The following is a 17,592-nucleotide window of genomic DNA, read 5'->3' as shown; positions in this document are numbered from 1 at the left end:
AAGAAGAGAACTAGAGAGGCATAAAAGAACAGAATAAGAGAGTAAGAGTGTGAGGTAAAACCTCACTGACAAGGCAATTTTCATAGAAACCCGAATGAAGAGCTCAGGCAAAACACGAAAGTCCTGGATGGAAGAATATATTCAAAGCAGTGCCCACATCAAATGCAAAGGACCCAAGGCCAAAACTTTCTTGGGATTTGTGAAGGACAGCAAGGAAGTCAATATGGCTAGAATACAGGACCAGAACAAGGGTTAGGCACTCATAGGGCCCTAAGAAGGAATGCTTCCTTACATTTTGTGTAGTGTGTTCCTCTTTTGCCTCACTGTAGTCCTGGCCATGCTAAAGTGGAATGAGCAAGGAAAGAAAATGATATGGGAAGCTGTTATAGATTTTGAGAAGAGTTTAAACATTATCTCACTTATCATTTAACAGAACCACTCTAGTTTTTCTGAGGAGATAGAATGTAGGGAGTACAGTAACAGAAGCAAGAAAACCTGTTAGGAGGCTATTAAGGTAATACAGGTGAGAGATAATGTGAGCTTTGATGGGGTAGTAGAGTGGAGGTCATAAAAGGGGGCTAGAGAAACAAAAGACTCAAGGATGGGCATAACAACTAGAATAATGGAGTTGTCACTTATGTAAATGGACAGTGGTATAGCAAAAGGTTTGGAAAGAAAGGATAGGAAGACTTTAGGAATGAAGACTTTAGGGTTTTGGGGTTTTTTGGTTTTGTTTTGTTTTGTTGCACCAAACACCTTTGCATTTTTTTAAGCAAATGACAAAGATCCAGTGTACCAGCTTTACTTTTTTAAACCTAAGCTTAATGTTACATAATTAAACAGTTTTAAAACTTACTAAATTGTCAACATTCACAACTGGAAAAGCATCCTCAATTTATGTTAAATGAAAAATCTATTACCATTAATGCAGTAATATCTCTCGCTATTAAATACTGACAAAAATTGAAATTATTTTTGTGGAAGATTCATCCTGGCAATGTTAACTTCACAAAAGATTGACTCTACTTGGTTCACATTTGAAACACGATGGAAAAGCAGGCCCATCCTGGTGTTAGTGTAACATGGCCACCTTGGATTATATTTAATAAAAAAAGCAAGGTGCATACAGAGATTTACAACACTTTTAAACACAAAAACAAAAACAAACAAACAAAAACCCAACAAAAACAAAAAACCAAAATCTCCCCAAATAATGGTCCTATTATGTAGCCCCAACAATAAACTCAAAAGTCTATGACAAATAGGGCTCCAATGTGTATCAATACTCTAGGTTAGGCACAGTTACAATGAAAGTTGAGTTCATTTGAAATCTTCCCAAAAAAAATGTTCCTGTTAATCCTCAGTGGTGCTGGTTACAGGTAACATTTCTGTTACATGTGTGCATTGACTTTTTTTTAAAGATTTTTATTTATTTGACAGAGATCACAAGTAGGCAGAGAGGCAGGCAGAGAGAGAGGGGGAAACAGGCTCCCTGCCGAGCAGAGAGCCCAATTCGGGGCTGGATCCCAGAACCCTGGGATCATGACCAAAGCTGAAGGCAGAGGCTTTAACCCACTGAGCCACCCAGGCGCACCCTCCCCCGCCTTTATTTTTAAAGATTTTATTTATGCATTGACTTTTTTAATTAAGTTCAATTACCAAACATATAATACATCTTTAGTTTTTGGTGTAGTGTTCAATGATTCATTAGTTACATATAACAGCCAGTGCTCTTCACCACAGGTGCCCTCCATAATACCAAACACCCATCCTCCCACCCCCTCCCTTCTGTAACCCTTAGACATGTGTGCATTGAGTTTCTTGTTACCCAAGTGTAGCAGCTACTCCTTACCATTTACCATTAAGGACTTAGCTGTTTTCTTCAACTTCAATAATTCTCTTTGTAGTGATTTTTCTCCCATTAACCATTTAGTGATATACATTTGAAGTTGCCCATCCCACCACAACCAAATGCCATGGAAAAGAATGAAATGAGGTCATGACCTGGTGACCAGAAGGAAGTAAATTCTGTATCAAAAGAAGAAAACGCTCTCCAGAACACAGAAATCCACTGAAGGCAGAGAAAAATAACCCTGGTCCCTGGCTCCTGCTTCCACCGGGAAACTCTTCGACTCCCAAAAAAGTCCTCAAATGGGTCTTTGAAGAAGTCTAATGAAAAGAGAACCCTTCCACCAAAAAATTCCCTGAAGATATCATCTAAGTTACAGAATGTGAAGCCAAACTCAGATTGTCAAAATGAGCTCCACCTTCACCTTTATCATTTAATCCTTCCTTTTTCAAGATTTTATTTATTTATTTGAAAGACAGAGATCACAAGTAGGCAGAGAGAGGAGGAAGCAGGCTCCCTACTAAGCAGAGAGCCTGATGCTGGGCTCGATCCCAAGACCCTGGGGTCATGACCTGAGCCAAAGGCAGAGGCTTAACCCACTGAGCCACCCAGGCGCCCCTCATTTAATCCTTCTTTGCTGTATTTGTGTTAGATGTCCCATTTTTTAGCATCTCATAACACTTCATATGCCTCAGCCACTTGTTTGAATTTTCCCTATGCTGCTTCTTGATTCTCAGGGCTTTTATCTGTTGGACTGAGTCCAAGGACAGGCAGCCAGCAGGACTGGTGGAAGCTCCTCACACAATTTCCTTCCTCTCCTCAAGACTTCAGTTTTAAATATGTGAAACTTCAGATGTCTGTTAAACATTCAAGTGAATATGCAAGTTGACTATATACATCTGGATTTGAGAGAAGTCCAGGCTGGAGAAATAAATTTTGGAGATGTGTCAAGATAGAAATATTGTATAAAATAATAAGACTGGATAACATCACCTAAGATATGAGTATAGAAAAAAGAAAATCTGAGATCCAAACTCAAACCTTAATATTTGAAATTATCTTCCTACCATTAACAATGAAAAAGCTGGACAAATATATATGCAATGAGAGTTTCAGACTTTGGAAAACAAAAGCGAAGGATGGTGATCTCTAAAACAAGGAAAACAAATAAAGTGGGCATTATTATTATTATTATTATTATTAGTTATTTTGTGCTTGGAGACACCTTCTGGACATTGTTGCTGGGAGAATACTGAACAGAACACATCAGTCTGAGTTGACAGGACAGAGAATTGAGTTTGAGGATGCTTGGAAGGTGCTAGGCCTTTGGGGATTGAAAACTGAGGAGGGGAGAATTAGTCAGGAAAATCCCTCCAGAAATGTACATAGGAGCCTTCATAAGTCTTTGGTTAAACATCAATCCACACATGTATATGATGAAACCCCAACACAAATCTCAAATAACAACTACCCAGAGCTCACACAGAACTGAGAGCTGTGTGAGTTCTGACCAACCAGAGTAAAAATACCTCTGATAAATGTTGGACATTCAGTAGAAACCCCTAAAAAGAGTCATACCTTACTAAATTGACCATAAAGAAAAGGCTATATAGACTTTCCCTAGCGGCATGTAAAAAAATAAATCTCAAGAAATCACCTTGATACAAAAGTTTATAAAATTTTAACACTCTTTAAAAAAGACAACAAAGTCCATTGTTCAAAAATGTTAATTCTCATAGTCTAATAACCAATGAAAAATTATCAGGCATGCAAATGTTACTCCTACCACGAGGAAAATTGTAAATAGAAATAATCACAGAAATGTTAGAGATAATGTAATCAGTAGCCAAATACCTTATAATATTTATCATACTTGTTTAAGGTATTTGGCTTTAAATTTAAATTTAAAATTAAGTTTAAATTTGATGCATTGTCAAAACTCAAAGAATTGTACATTAAAAAGTATAAATTTTAGCTTTATAGATTAAAAATAAATTGTAACTGTTTAGAAATAATAATAATAATGTATTTTGGAATCATAGTCTATGAAAACAATAATGTTAATATTGAGAGGAGGATAATGGAAGTTTGTTGTTGTTGTGAAGTTCCCACCCTGAACCTGAAAGTGTAATGTATTTGAAGGCAGTCTGATAAGTCAAAGATGTATATTGTCAACCTTAGGGTAAATGGTTAAAAAAAATTAAGCTAATAAATCAATGAAGGAAATAAACTGCAAAACGATTTTTAAAAACCCTCTCAACACAAAAGAAGGGGAAAAAGACAAAAAGGGATAAATAATTGATAGAACAAATTGAAAACAAAGAGTGAAAAAGTAGAATTACATCAACCACATTATTACATTACATGCAAATGTCCTGAAAATTATAATTTAAAAAATTGTTACAATAAAATACCATTATATATGCCTATATGAGAAACTATATGAGCCTACAGGAAAACAACCTTAAATATAAAGCCATAGGTTAAAAGAATGGAGAAAAATATGCCATGCAAATATTATACAAAAGAAAGATTGAGTAGCTATATTAATATCAGATGAAGTAGCCTTCAAAATGAAATAAAATATCTGGGATGAATAGGATACCACATAATGATAAAGGAGTAAATTCTGCAAGAAGACATAACAATCTTAACTGTGTATACACCTAAAAACAGACATTGAATATACATAAAGCAAACTCTGACATAAATGAGAGGAGAAATAGATAAAGTACAATTAGAATTGGAAATGTCAACATACTTCTTTCAGTAATTGATAAAACAAGCTGACAGAAAATCAGTAAGGATAAAGAAGACCTGAACACCACTAAACACTAATAATGGTTCAATTAACATTTATAAAACACTTCATCCCCAACGAGCAAAATACACATTATTTTCAACTACACATGAAGCATTCACCACAAAGGACCATATGATGTGCCACAATATAAGTCTCAATAAATTAAAAGAAATTGAAAACAGAGATTGTTCACGGACCAAAACATTAAATTACCCAAAAAAAAAAAATAGTTAAACGATACCACTGTGTGTTGCGTATAAGTGATGAATCACTGAATTCTATTCCTCAAACCAATATTTCCCTATGTATTGACTAACTAGTATTTAAATAAAGATTTGAAGAAAAAAAAGATACCTAGAAAATCCTTAACTACTTGGATATGAAGAAACATCCTTCTAAATAACTCATGAGTCAAAGAAGAAATTGGAAATATTTACAACTTAGTGATAACCAAAATGCAACACATCAAAATGTGTAGGTCTACAGATACAGCAGTATCTATATGGAAATTTATAGCTTCCAATGATTATATTAAAAAAGAATAAAGATTAAAAATTCAGTGATCTATGGCAGGACTTCCAGAAATTCTGGGTGAGGACCTTGACAAGTCCTCTTCACAAAAAAACAAACAAACAATAAACTAGACAAAACTTTCAAAAACTACAATTACAGAAATCTGTAAACTAGCGAAACGCATAAAACAAATTGAGAAGAGTCTATTCAAGAAGAATCACTAAACCTCAATAAGAATGATGAAAGTTTGTGGCACTTTGGTCTGGAACAGCTCCTTTACCAACCTCCAGCTCCATGCCATGGTAATTCTCCAGAGATGCGGTAAATCATAAGGAATAGCAACTTCACTGCTGGAAGAAGTGGTCCTAAGTTAGAGATGGGCATGGAAAAAGCCACTACTGTATTGCTGAAAACAAGAACAACCTCAATGACAAACTAACAGGAAAGGCTAGCATAACCGCTAACTTAAGATCTTGATACTGGTTGTGGCAAACAACAGACAAGCAAATCAGCCAGAAACTTAATGTGATTTTTTTGGATATGACATCAAAAGCACAGGCAACATAAGCAAAAAGAGACAAGTGGGATTGCATCAAACCAAAAATCTGCACAGAAAAAGAAACCATCAACAGAGTGAAAAACAGCCTATGGAAGGGAGAAAGTATTTGCAAACTATTCATTTGTCAAGCAGTTAAAATCCAAAATACATAAGAAGCTCACTACTCAATAGCGAAAAAAACCAAACCACACCAAAACAAAACAAACCTCAAATAACCCAATTAAGAAATGGGCAGAAGACCTAAATAGACATTTCACCAAGGAAAACATATAAAAAGGTCCAAAAGATATATGAAAAAGTAGTTAACATCACTAATCATCAGAAAAATGCAAATCAAAACTACAATAAAGTATAACCTCACACCTGATCCAGGAATCTCACTTCTGGGTCCATACTGGGTCCATATGAAATAAGTATCTCAAAGAGATATTTGCACCCCCATGTTTATTGCAGTATTATTCATATAGTAGCCAAGATATGGAAACAACTTAAGTGTTCATTGGTGGACTAATAGATAATGAAAATTTATATCTATATCTATTTCTATCCCTCTGTATATGAATATTAGTCACCCTTAGTCATCCTTAAAAAAGAAATTTTGCCATTTGTGACACTGATGAATCTGGAGGTGTTTATGCTAAGTAAAATAAGCCAGACACAGAAAGACAAACATTGCCTGATCTCATAGGTAGAAATTAAAAAGTCAAATTCATATAAATGGGTAGTAGAATGGTAATTACCAGGCTGGTAGGTGGGGGAAATGGGGAGTTTGATGGGTACAAAATTTCGGTTATGTGGCATGAATAAGTTCTAGAGATCCAATGTATAGCACTGTGAGTAAGTTAATACTATACTGTATACTTGAAATTGCTGAGACTAGATCTCAAGAGCTCCCACAACACACGCACACACACACACACACACACACACACATACACACAAACAACGTGAGGTCACCAGTCAGAATGGCTAAAATTAACAAGTCAGGAAATGACAGATGTTGGTGAGGATGTGGAAAAATGGGAACCCTCCTGCACTGTTGGTGGGAATGCAAACTGGTGCAGTTACTCTGGAAAACAGTATGGAGGTTCTGCAAAAAGTTAAAAATAGAACTACCCTATGACCCAGTGATCAGACTACTAGGTATTTACCCAAAGGATACAAACATAGTGATTTGAAGAGGCACGTGCTCCCCAGGGTATAGCAGCAATATCCACAAGAGCCAAACTATGGAAAGAGCCAAGATACCCATCGACAGATGAGGATAAAGAATATGTGGTATATTTATAGAATGGAATATCACTTGGCCATGAAAAAGAATGAAATCTTGCCATTTGCAATGATGTAGATGGAACCAGAGGATATTATGCTAAGAAAAATAAGTCAGTCAGAGAAAGACAAATATATAGTTTCACTCATATATGGAATTTAAGAAACAAAAGAGATGAACATAGGGAAAGGGGAGGAAAAATAAGATGAAAACAGAAGGAGACACACCATGAGAGACTCTTAACTCTAGGAAACAAACTGAGGGTTACTGGAGGAGAGGTGGGTGGAGGGATGGGGTAACTCAGTAATGGGCATTCAGGAGGGCACTTGATGTAACGAACACTGGATGTTATATGCAACTGATGAATCACTAAATCACCTCTGATTACATATTATTTAAATTGAATTTAAATAAAAAACAAAAACTAGGTGAAATGATGGATAGGTTAATTAGCTTGACTGTGGTACTAATCTCACAATATGTGCATATATCAAAACATTACATTGTCTACATTCAATTATGCAATTTTTATTTTATCGATTGTACCTCAATAAATCTAGAAAAAAATCTTGTGAACTGTATTGCCTTATACAAATCACTTAACTTTCCAAAGTTTCAGTTTCCATATCAATTGTCAATATTGATTAAAAAAATCTATATCATAAAGTTGCCATGAAGATTAAATTTTACACTTGAAACATAAAGGATTCTCAACAATTGGAATCTATTATCTTTATATTGTAGTTGTTTCCAAACATACATTTATAGAAATACCTTAAAGATGCCTGGTAAACCTGCCTTTGTTAATCATTGGAACTCCCACCAGTAGAAGTCTCTTTCTTTTCTCTAATTATGATAACCATCACTTTAAAGGAAAAATTCTATTAGAATTCTGCATTCCTCTGGTGTATACCTTCTGCCAGAGAGAGATCATACACCCATACAATTTCAACCAACACTTTTCATGAGGAGAACTCAAACTGTCATCTCTCTGGAGTATAGGCTGCATTGTAAATGAAGTGAAGTCATATAGAGAAGAATAAACAGCAACCACTAGAAAGTGTTGAAGGGGAAGCAGTGTAATTTCAGAGTGTTAGTTCCAGAAGTGGAGAAATTAAATAGAAGTTCCAAGGGGCAAGGGAAGAGTTTTGTATATCTCTCTTTGGGAGAGAACACAGTAGAATAATACACAAAACATTGTGTAGCACACAGGCACATTTGTCAATATTTCTTGATGTCGATAAAGTTTGCCTCTATGATTTCACTCATATGTGAAGTTTAAGAAACAGAATAAATGATCATGGGGGAAAAAAGAAAGACGCCAACCAAGAAACAGACTTAAATATAGAGAACACACTGTTGGTTTCCAGAAGGGACATGGGTAGGGAGATGGGTGAAATAGGTGATGGATATTAAGGAGGGCACCTGTGATGAGCAGTGAGTGTTCTATGGAATTGTTGAATCACTACATTGTACACCAGAATTTAATATTACAATGTATGTTAATCAACTGAAATGAAAATAAAAACAAAATAAGAATATGCAGTATTTCTGAAAATGTATGCAACGATAGAGACTGAAAAAGAAGAACCAATAGAATATCCAAATAAAGAGTATTTATAGGGTCATATTTTCTCCTTACTTCAGCCAGAATATGGTTACTGTGATTATGCTCAAGCCAACAGAGTCTGAGGTTTTATTCTCTGGAGATGTTTCTGAATGCAGCATACAAGGCACATACCCTCACCCTCACCAAACCTAGCTCTAAACCTAATCCTAACCCAAACCATAACCATAACCATAACCATAACCACTAACCCCTAACCCCTAACCCCTAAACCTAGCCCTACTATAACTCTAACTAAACTTATCTCTCTGCAGAGTCTCTCAACTACAGGATAATAAGCACATATCTTCACCCTGATCCCAAACCTAACCCCAACCTGTATTCTAGCCCCAAACCAAACTCTAATCTTGAATCCAAGAGGGGAAAAAAAAAGATTTGGCACATATGCAAAGCAATACTACTCAGCCATAAAAAAGAATGAAATCTTGCCATGTGCAATGACATGGATGGTGCTAGAAAGCATAATTCTAAATGAAAACCTAATCCTAACCCTAACTCTAATCCTAAATTTATCTCTCTAGAGCGGTATCTGAACTGCAGGATGATAGGCATATAGCCTCACAGTGGCCAAAACCATAACCCAAGCCATTATTCTGGCCCTAAACTGAACCCTAATCCTAAATTTGAGGGGGAAAAAAATTTGGTATGTATGTACAATGGAATATTACTTAGCCACAAAAAAGAATGAAATCTTGCCATTTGCAATTACATGGATGGAGCTAGAGAGTATTATTCTAAGTTAAATAAGTCAGTCAGAGAAAGATAAATACCATATGATTTCACTCACATGTGGAATTTAAAAAACGAAACCCATGAACAAATGGAAGAAAATAAAAGGAACAGAGAGGCCAACCAGGAAACAGACTTTTAACCTTAGAGAACACATTGATGGTTACCAAAGGGAGGTGGCGGGTGATGAGTTACACAGGTGATGGGGACTAAGGAGGGCACCTGTTGTGGTGAGCACCGGGTGTTGTATGGAAGTGTTCAATCACTAAGTTGTCTGCCAGAAACTAATATTACACTATATGTTAACTAACTGGAATTCAAATAAAAACTTTAAGAAATAAAAAATAACCATATAAAAATTTTTAAAAAAGAAAGGCTGCTCCAGCTCAACTCCCATGATATCTGTTTATTTATTCATTCAACAATAAAATATAATAATGAGGTAGAAAGATATCCTATGTGGGGAAAATGAAGCAAAATAAGGATAGAATGGTGAGCAATGCTGATTTAGGATGGTCAGGGAGGCCTCCTTGAGGAATTGAGATTTGAGTGGACTCCTGATTTAAGTGAGGGACTGTACCATGTAGATATCAGGAGAAAAGCATGTATGTAGGGCTTTATAACCACGATGGAAATTAGGAATCTGATTGTAAGCGAATGGGAAGATCATTGAAGGATTTTATGCAGGAGAAAGACAAGATCCAGGCTTCAGTTTTAGAACGATTCTCTGATTTCTCTGTGGAGATTAGACTCTGGGGGAGGGACTCTGATTCTACTCAAGAGTAGAATCAAGGAGTTCCTGCAGTTATCAATGGAGGAGATAAGGGTGGATGAAACCAGGTAGTCACAGTGATAACGGAGAGAAGTATTTTATTTTGAGGGTAGAGCTAACAGGATTTGTTGGCCAACTGATATGAAAAAAAGGTAGGAGTCAAAGATACCTCGAAATGGTTGGCTTGAGTCATTGGAAGAAGGGAGTCATAATTTCCTGAGATGGGGGAAACAGACAGGAGCAATTTTCAAGAGTACAGAAATCATTTATCACTGAAATATGTTAAGTTTTATATTATTATTAAACTTTTAAGTGGAGATTTTAAGAAAACAGTCTGGAATTCAGAGAGGTTGGAGTTAGAGATATACATTTGGGAGTTGTGCATATATAAAAATGGTGCTTAAATGCAGGATACTTGATGAGATCATCAAGAAAGTGAGTATAGATAGAGAAAAGAAGAAGATTAAGAACTGAAATTTTTGGCACTCTAATATTCATAGTTTAGAGAAATGAAGAAGAACCATAAAAGGACTTGGAAAAGGAGAGCTCACTGAGGCAGGAAGAGGACTAGGAGAGTGTCACGTGCAGGATGGCAAGTAAAGAATATATTTCAGAAAGGAGGGTGTGTTGAAAATCTTTAATGCCCCACGTCACATGCTCCTGGACCACGTTTTCTTTTTCAGGACATTGCTGTAGCAGCTGTATGCAGGGGCAATTCGATGCTACCTCATTCAGCCATTTCTTAAACTATTTCTTCCTGCCTTGGGGCTTCTGTGCTATCACCAGGTAGAACACCTGCAGGAGCCTGCTCCGTGATTCTAGTTCATGAACAAACCTGCAAGTGCCAGTGAGTTAATACTCTCTCAGATTACTCTTGGTCAATGGAAGATAAAATATGATGGATAAACACCCATCTCTTTTATGTCTGATGGAAAATTCTAAAGCATATCTATACAGTTTCAAAGGTAGTCCTCAGTGGGAATAATCCACAGTTGCCTACATTAGTAAACAAATTAACAAGATATCTTTGAATTGATGGTACCTCCTTTCCAGATTCATTCTTCTCAGTCGCCTTTGTTTCCTGAGTCAGCTCCTCAAATAAACTAACTGTGTGCAAGTCCTTATCTCAGTCTCTGCTAGGCTTTTTGGGGAATGTAAGTTAGGATAGAGGGCATGATCAGCTGGGACAAGAGCTACTGACAAGTTAAGTAAGATGAAGAGTGAGAATTTATCATTAGGTTTAGGAAGATAGAATCATTAGTGACATCAATAAAAGCCATTTCAGTGGAGGGCTGGTTCAAAAAGGCTGGCTGGAGAAGTTTCAGGAGAGAATGTCTATTTTCTCAAAGATACGTGCCTAGGTCTTAGACAGAGTGGAGGTATGAAGGAGATAGTGGTATTGAATGTGTGATGAGAGAAGTATGAGATAGCCTTTTGAAATTTGGAAAAGAAACTGAAGAGAGAAATAAAGTAGAAATGTCTGGTGGGTACTGAGGGCTCACTTCAAGTTTATGATTGTGTATTTTTCTCCAAACACATTCCTCTGTTTAGATGAAAATGTGGGACAAGTGGTTTTATTGAACTTAGGTTTAGATTTTTTTTTTTAAAGCAAGTGTGCTAGGGAGAAAAAAGGTCAAAGGTGTCATGATGAACCAGGGAATGCAAGCTGGGTAAGAAAGGCTTTAAAAATGGGGGATAAGGAAGATGTCCATATACACGATGGAGTATTATGCCTCCATCAGAAAGGATGAATACCCAACTTTTGTAGCAACATGGACGGGACTGGAAGAGATTATGCTGAGTGAACTAAGTCAAGCAGAGAGAGTCAGTATCATCTGGTTTCACTTATTTGTGGAGCATAACAAAGAACATGGAGGATATGGGGAGATGGAGAGGAGAAGGCAGTTGAGGGAAACTGGAAGGGGAGATGAACCATGAGAGACTATGGACTCTGGAAAACAATCTGAGGGTTTTGAAGGGGTGGGGGGGTGGGAGGTTGGGGAACCAGGTGGTGGGTAATAGGGAGGGCACGTATTGCATGGAGCACTGGGTGTGGTGCTAAAACAATGAATACTGTTATGTTGAAATGAAATAAAAAATTTTAAAAAATTCAAAAAAATGGGGGCGGGGGAGGTCAATTTTGGATGGTGTTTGAGGATAATAGGAGCAATGGGCCAACACTGAAATTACCCAGAACTCTTTTCATACAATAATTTTATCAGAGTTAGCTAATTAAGCATACTATTACATATTACATCCAAATTATGTCTGGATAAATTCTCAGAATATAAGAGGACACTATTAAATATTCTGGGAAACAAGTATCAACTGAGACTGTCCCAAGCAAATGGGAACATCCTATGACTTTACTCATATAGCCATTTTTATTTATACAGAAAAGAAGTAGATTATAGTAGTTAAGAGCACAAAATATTTAGAATCATGGTTTCTAGCTTCAAAACCAGGCACAGAAAGCCTAAGCAACCTACCAAAGGTGCCTAATACATAGTGGAGTGACCTACAATTCTTCGGATGAAATTCTTCAAAGTTGGCTTCTCTCATCTCATACTGTCTTGTATGTTATTACATTTCTCTTCTGGTTCTAAATTCAATGTTGCTTCTGTAGCTTATGCTCTAGTCCTTTATGGAGTAATTACCCTTTATTCATTCTCCTCAGGTCCAATCTCCATTCGGTTTGTTTCAAGTTCTCTTGAAACAGATTTCAATGTTCCTACTATTAATGCACAACCAAATTTGACCATTACTTTAGAACTAGAGACAGTCTGTGCACATGCTATTTTATGCAGCTCATTCTAGGTTCTTGTGTTAATTGTTGTTAGGCAAAGTACAAGCACTTCATCAGCAGTGTAGCTATTAGCAACTAATAGCAAACCATTAGCTTTCTGCATTATATTTGCTAGGATATCATAGACCCCTGAAACATGGCTTCTAACAACCCACATTTTCCTAAGCATAAGTCACCGTGTCTTAATTACCTGAAAGGTAACCCCTGCCTGAGGCAGGGCTTGATTATAAGCACCCATCACTATATTTTTAGGCGTCCTGATTCCTTCAAATTCCTGTGTCTCCGCCTCCCCCCTAAAAAGGAGGTATTTCAAGATGAAATGATGTTATATATACTAAGTAGATTTTTTAAAAGATTTTTAAATTATATTTGAAAGAGAGAGAGAACAGAGGGAGAGAGAGAAGCAGGCTCCCTGCCTAGCAAGAATCCTTATGTGGGACTTGATCCCAGCACCCTGAATTCATGACCAGAGCAGAAGACAGACGTTTAACCAACTGAGCCACCCAGGCGTCCCTACTAAGTAGATTTTTAAAACGAGCTTGTAATGTGACATATAGAAATACCTACTTTAATCATGGCTTCTTTTTAGTTTATTAGTACGGCTGAAATAAAAGGATAAAGGAGTGCTTTGTTAAATAAATATATTTTTGTATTAAAAATAACTTTCAAATAAATACTTAAAAATCATTGGCAAAAATGAATGATGAATTAGGAATGTGCATTATACTTTCAAAATAAGGAAGACACAAGAGGTCTATTTTATAAATGGTACAGAATTCCATTTTTACCAAATAAACAAGTAGCCAGATGTATGACTCCTAGGGGAATAGAAGGGGCCTCTTCTGGAAATTCCTAATACCTGGGGTGGATAAGACAGGAATGGGTCTAGAACTCTGTGCTGGGGCCCTGGAATTCAGAAAATGTGTTCCTTGTGGTTAATTCTCTGTCAATCTGGGGATACTAGACCTCCAAATAATCTACTTCCTCAGATCAGCCAAATCAGAAACCCTCTTCCCTCCTGTCTGGCTTCCTTAGCAGTAGCTCCTCCTAACTGGAAGCCTCCCCTTGCCTTCCCATGCATCCTCTGCCTTTCAGAAGAGACAGGTTTTTTTTTTTTTTTTTTAAATCCCTTCCCTCCAACCCCTAACTGTCCTCAGGAATAGAAACCCTGGGCTAGTTCAGTCCTAAAGCCATGTTGTAGTCGACTGACTATAAGAAGTCCAGATATCTCACTACTTTTATATTTTTTTAAAATTCCAATTGCGGTAAGGGAAAGAGAAAGAAAAGAATGAACTCTCTCATCAACTCTGAGTTTCTTGTCACTGACAGCAAGTTAAGTTTAAAGGTACACACAACCCACACAAGGGGTCCTTCTTGATATATGTCATTAGGTAGGTACGATACCCAATACCCAAACAATTGACTGATTAAAATAGGAAACAACTTATTTTATAAACTCAGCTTCACATATGTGTTGTATATTAATTCCCTCAAGTATAACATTCTTCCATATTTGCACAGAACCTTGTATATTAGAAATGTGTCTGTTTAATGACTCTCACAAAATCTCTAGGGTTTATTATCTTCATTTTCCAAATGAGGAAAGCAAAGGTCCAGAAAGCACAAGGTAGAAGGAGAAGCAGTGTAGCATGCAGGTAAGGCCTCTGGCCTAAGAGTCAGCAGTCTTGGGTTTTCATAACTCCTAACTTTCTTTCTAACTCACTGTGTGGTTATGATTAAGTCACTTCCCCTCTCTGAGTGTCAGTATCTGCATTTGCAGAATGAAGTGATCAGGCTTTCTCAGCACTGTTTGCATATTACAATCCCCCAGGAGCTTTCAAAAAAATCCTTTCTTCAGCCCTACCTCTACAGAGTTTTATTTAATTGGTCTCAGGGTTCTATGATTTCCACAATACCATACTGACTTAGAAGAAGCCAATCCAGGGAAAGCCACAAATCCAGTCTAGTATTTCTGAAGGAAAGAAACCTCCTCCTTTAGTGTAAGATCCAGGTACTCTGGTACGACTCCTAGAAGGGAGTTTGAAAGGCTGAGAGTGTTAATGGGCATACTCTTAGAACCTCTAGGGGAGAGCTCAAGCTCCATCCACATCTCTCTCTCTCTCTCTCTCTCTCTCTCTCTCACACACACACACACACACACACACACACACACAGAGCATCATTCCAGCAGATGTGCTATAGGAACTGAAAAAGAAAGAAGAGTGATGATAAATAAAAGTCAAGGACAAGAAGGAGTTCAAGAGACTGGTGAAATGGAGTTTTAGGTGAGAGAAACAAACTGATTATGGAGCTTTTTTTTTTTTCCTTTCATATGGCTCGTTTTCTTAATCTTTAAAAAATTTCTCAACCCATGTTTAGTATTACTCCTCACTACAGTTTCTTTCTTTACTTTAATATAGCTCATGTATTAATGTAGCTGGAGACTTTTACTTGGAAGGCCTTCACTCCCATTGGGAAATGTCCCTTTCTTAGAGTAAAATTGTTACCAACTAATCTCTGATATTATAAAAATTAGTATTCTTTTCCTTGTATTTCCTTTTTAGTTTTTTGTTTGCTTATTCTGTTTTGTTTTTGTCATCAGAGTGGTAAGAATTTGAAGGTAAGATTAAAGTGTGGACCTGAGAGAAGAGGGCCAGTTGAGTCATTCAGTGTCCCTTTAGCTTAAGCATTAGAACATATGTTCAAAATGAACCTTCAGAATGCTTGTATAGTTCACCTCATCTTGTCACAGTAGGAAAACATACGGGTGACTTGAGGTTAAAGTCCTATATTAATAAACCTAGGGTGTTTGCCTAAGTGACTGTCTCTGTTTTCTTTCCTTAGTAACCTGCATCAGCGGTGTTTGTTAGTTCCTAAGGGACTTGGGGGCTTCCAGATCCTTATCATCTGTGGCTTTTACCATCAGAGACATGACAATTATATGGTATAGTCAAAAGAATTGCCTGAATAGTTGGAGAATGACAACTTGTGGGTCAAGATTACTACTTTTCTCGGAGACTGGCCAGTAAATACATTTGGGAGCAACATACATAACTTTGATTGTGATGATATCAAGATCTCTAAACAATGAGCGGTGTCATTCCCAAGATGCTTTTCCTTGAGGGCCATGTGTCTTGTCATTCTGGCCTTTGCAAGCAGCAACACTGGTAGAGTGTTGATCAATTTGAGGGCCAAGATAAGGATGTGGGCCTAGATTAGGATAAAGGGACAAAAGATTTTAGTCTTATCAAAACTTAGGCCAGAGGTTCAAAAGGGTACTAATGACCACATGCTAAATCATCAGAGTACAAGGCTAATTGAGGATTTAGAGGTTGAGAATTTTAGCTACATCTATAACTAATAAAATGCCTAGTGGATAAATACAAAATTTTTTTATCTGAGCAACTGTAAGTTTGGAATTGGCATTTAAAAAGATAGGAAATGCTGCAAAAGTCAGGTTTGAGGAGAGAAAGATTAAGAGCTTCATTTGAACATGTTATGTTCAAAATTCCTACTAGATATCAGAGTAGAGATGTGAAATAGGCAGTTGGATATATGAATGGGAAGTTCAAGAAAGTAGTCCACGCTGGAGATAGAATTTTGAAAGTCATCATGTAAATGGTACCCAAAGAGCATATTTCAAAGACCAATCGCTGGGTTACTTGAATATGAAGAGGTGAAGACAGTGAGGGGGTCCAGCAGAGAATACAGAGGAGGAGCAGACAGTGAAGTAGGAGGAAAACCAGAAGAATGTGGTATCCTGGAAGCCAGGTGATAAAATGAGCAACTCTGTCAAATGGTGCTAGTAACTCAGGTAAAGTAGAGTTTTGCTGTATTGTTTGTAGTGATAGCATGATTCCATTATTTACCTGGAAGACTTTTTCAGAATTTTCCCATGCTTATCCTTTCTTACATGAAAAAAAGCAAAAATTAAATCAGTGGAATGCATTCAATGCTTTCCATAGATATGAAACCGTACCAATGGGATGTTTTTATTAACTAGATGCTTTGACTTCATGTACGAATGGTCTACAGGGCACAGGGAACTATTGTTTATAAGAACAAATGATAGGGGCGCCTGGGTGGCTCAGTGGGTTAAGCCTCTGCCTTTCGCTCAGGTCATGATCCCAGCGTCCTGGGGTCGAGCCCCGCATCGGGCTCTCTGCTTGGCAGGGAGTCTGCTTCCTCCTCTCTCTCTCTCTCTCTCTCTCTCTCTCTCTCTCTGCCTGCCTCTCTCCCTACTTGTGATCTCTGTCAAATAAATAAATAAAATCTTTAAAAAAAATGATAGTGTAGCACTTAAAATGTGTCTATGTGATATCATCATAATTAGTGGCTAAAATTATACTGAACAATGGTCATCAGTGGATTGCTTACATTTGAATCAGAAGAATGCACTCAGTATAATCAATGCATTTAAATGTTAACAGTTCCAACTAATCTCAAATTCTAAAAATAGTTTTAGTTCTACTTTCTGCAGAAACAAATGAAATAGTTTTCCTGGCCCTATAAAGAAAAGGTCACACTCTTAAAAACTCTTACCTTCTCCTGCACAAGAGAAAACATTTCTCTAGTAGTTTGGCACTGTAAACTGTCTGAGAAGTGGCAACTGGCTGCAAACATGTTTTCGAAGGGAGTAGTGGAGTAGTTTCTAATGCCGCCAT

General features: G+C 37.0%; 1 pseudogene; it reads right to left on the bottom strand.

The window, feature by feature from the left end:
• The window catches only part of LOC123934786, a 68,565-nt pseudogene extending 50,973 nt beyond the window's left edge, over positions 1-17,592 (bottom strand).

This window comes from Meles meles, chromosome X (assembly GCF_922984935.1).
Source record: "Meles meles chromosome X, mMelMel3.1 paternal haplotype, whole genome shotgun sequence".
NCBI classification, from domain to species: domain Eukaryota; kingdom Metazoa; phylum Chordata; class Mammalia; order Carnivora; family Mustelidae; genus Meles; species Meles meles.
This window is presented reverse-complemented; position numbering and strand designations above follow the sequence as displayed.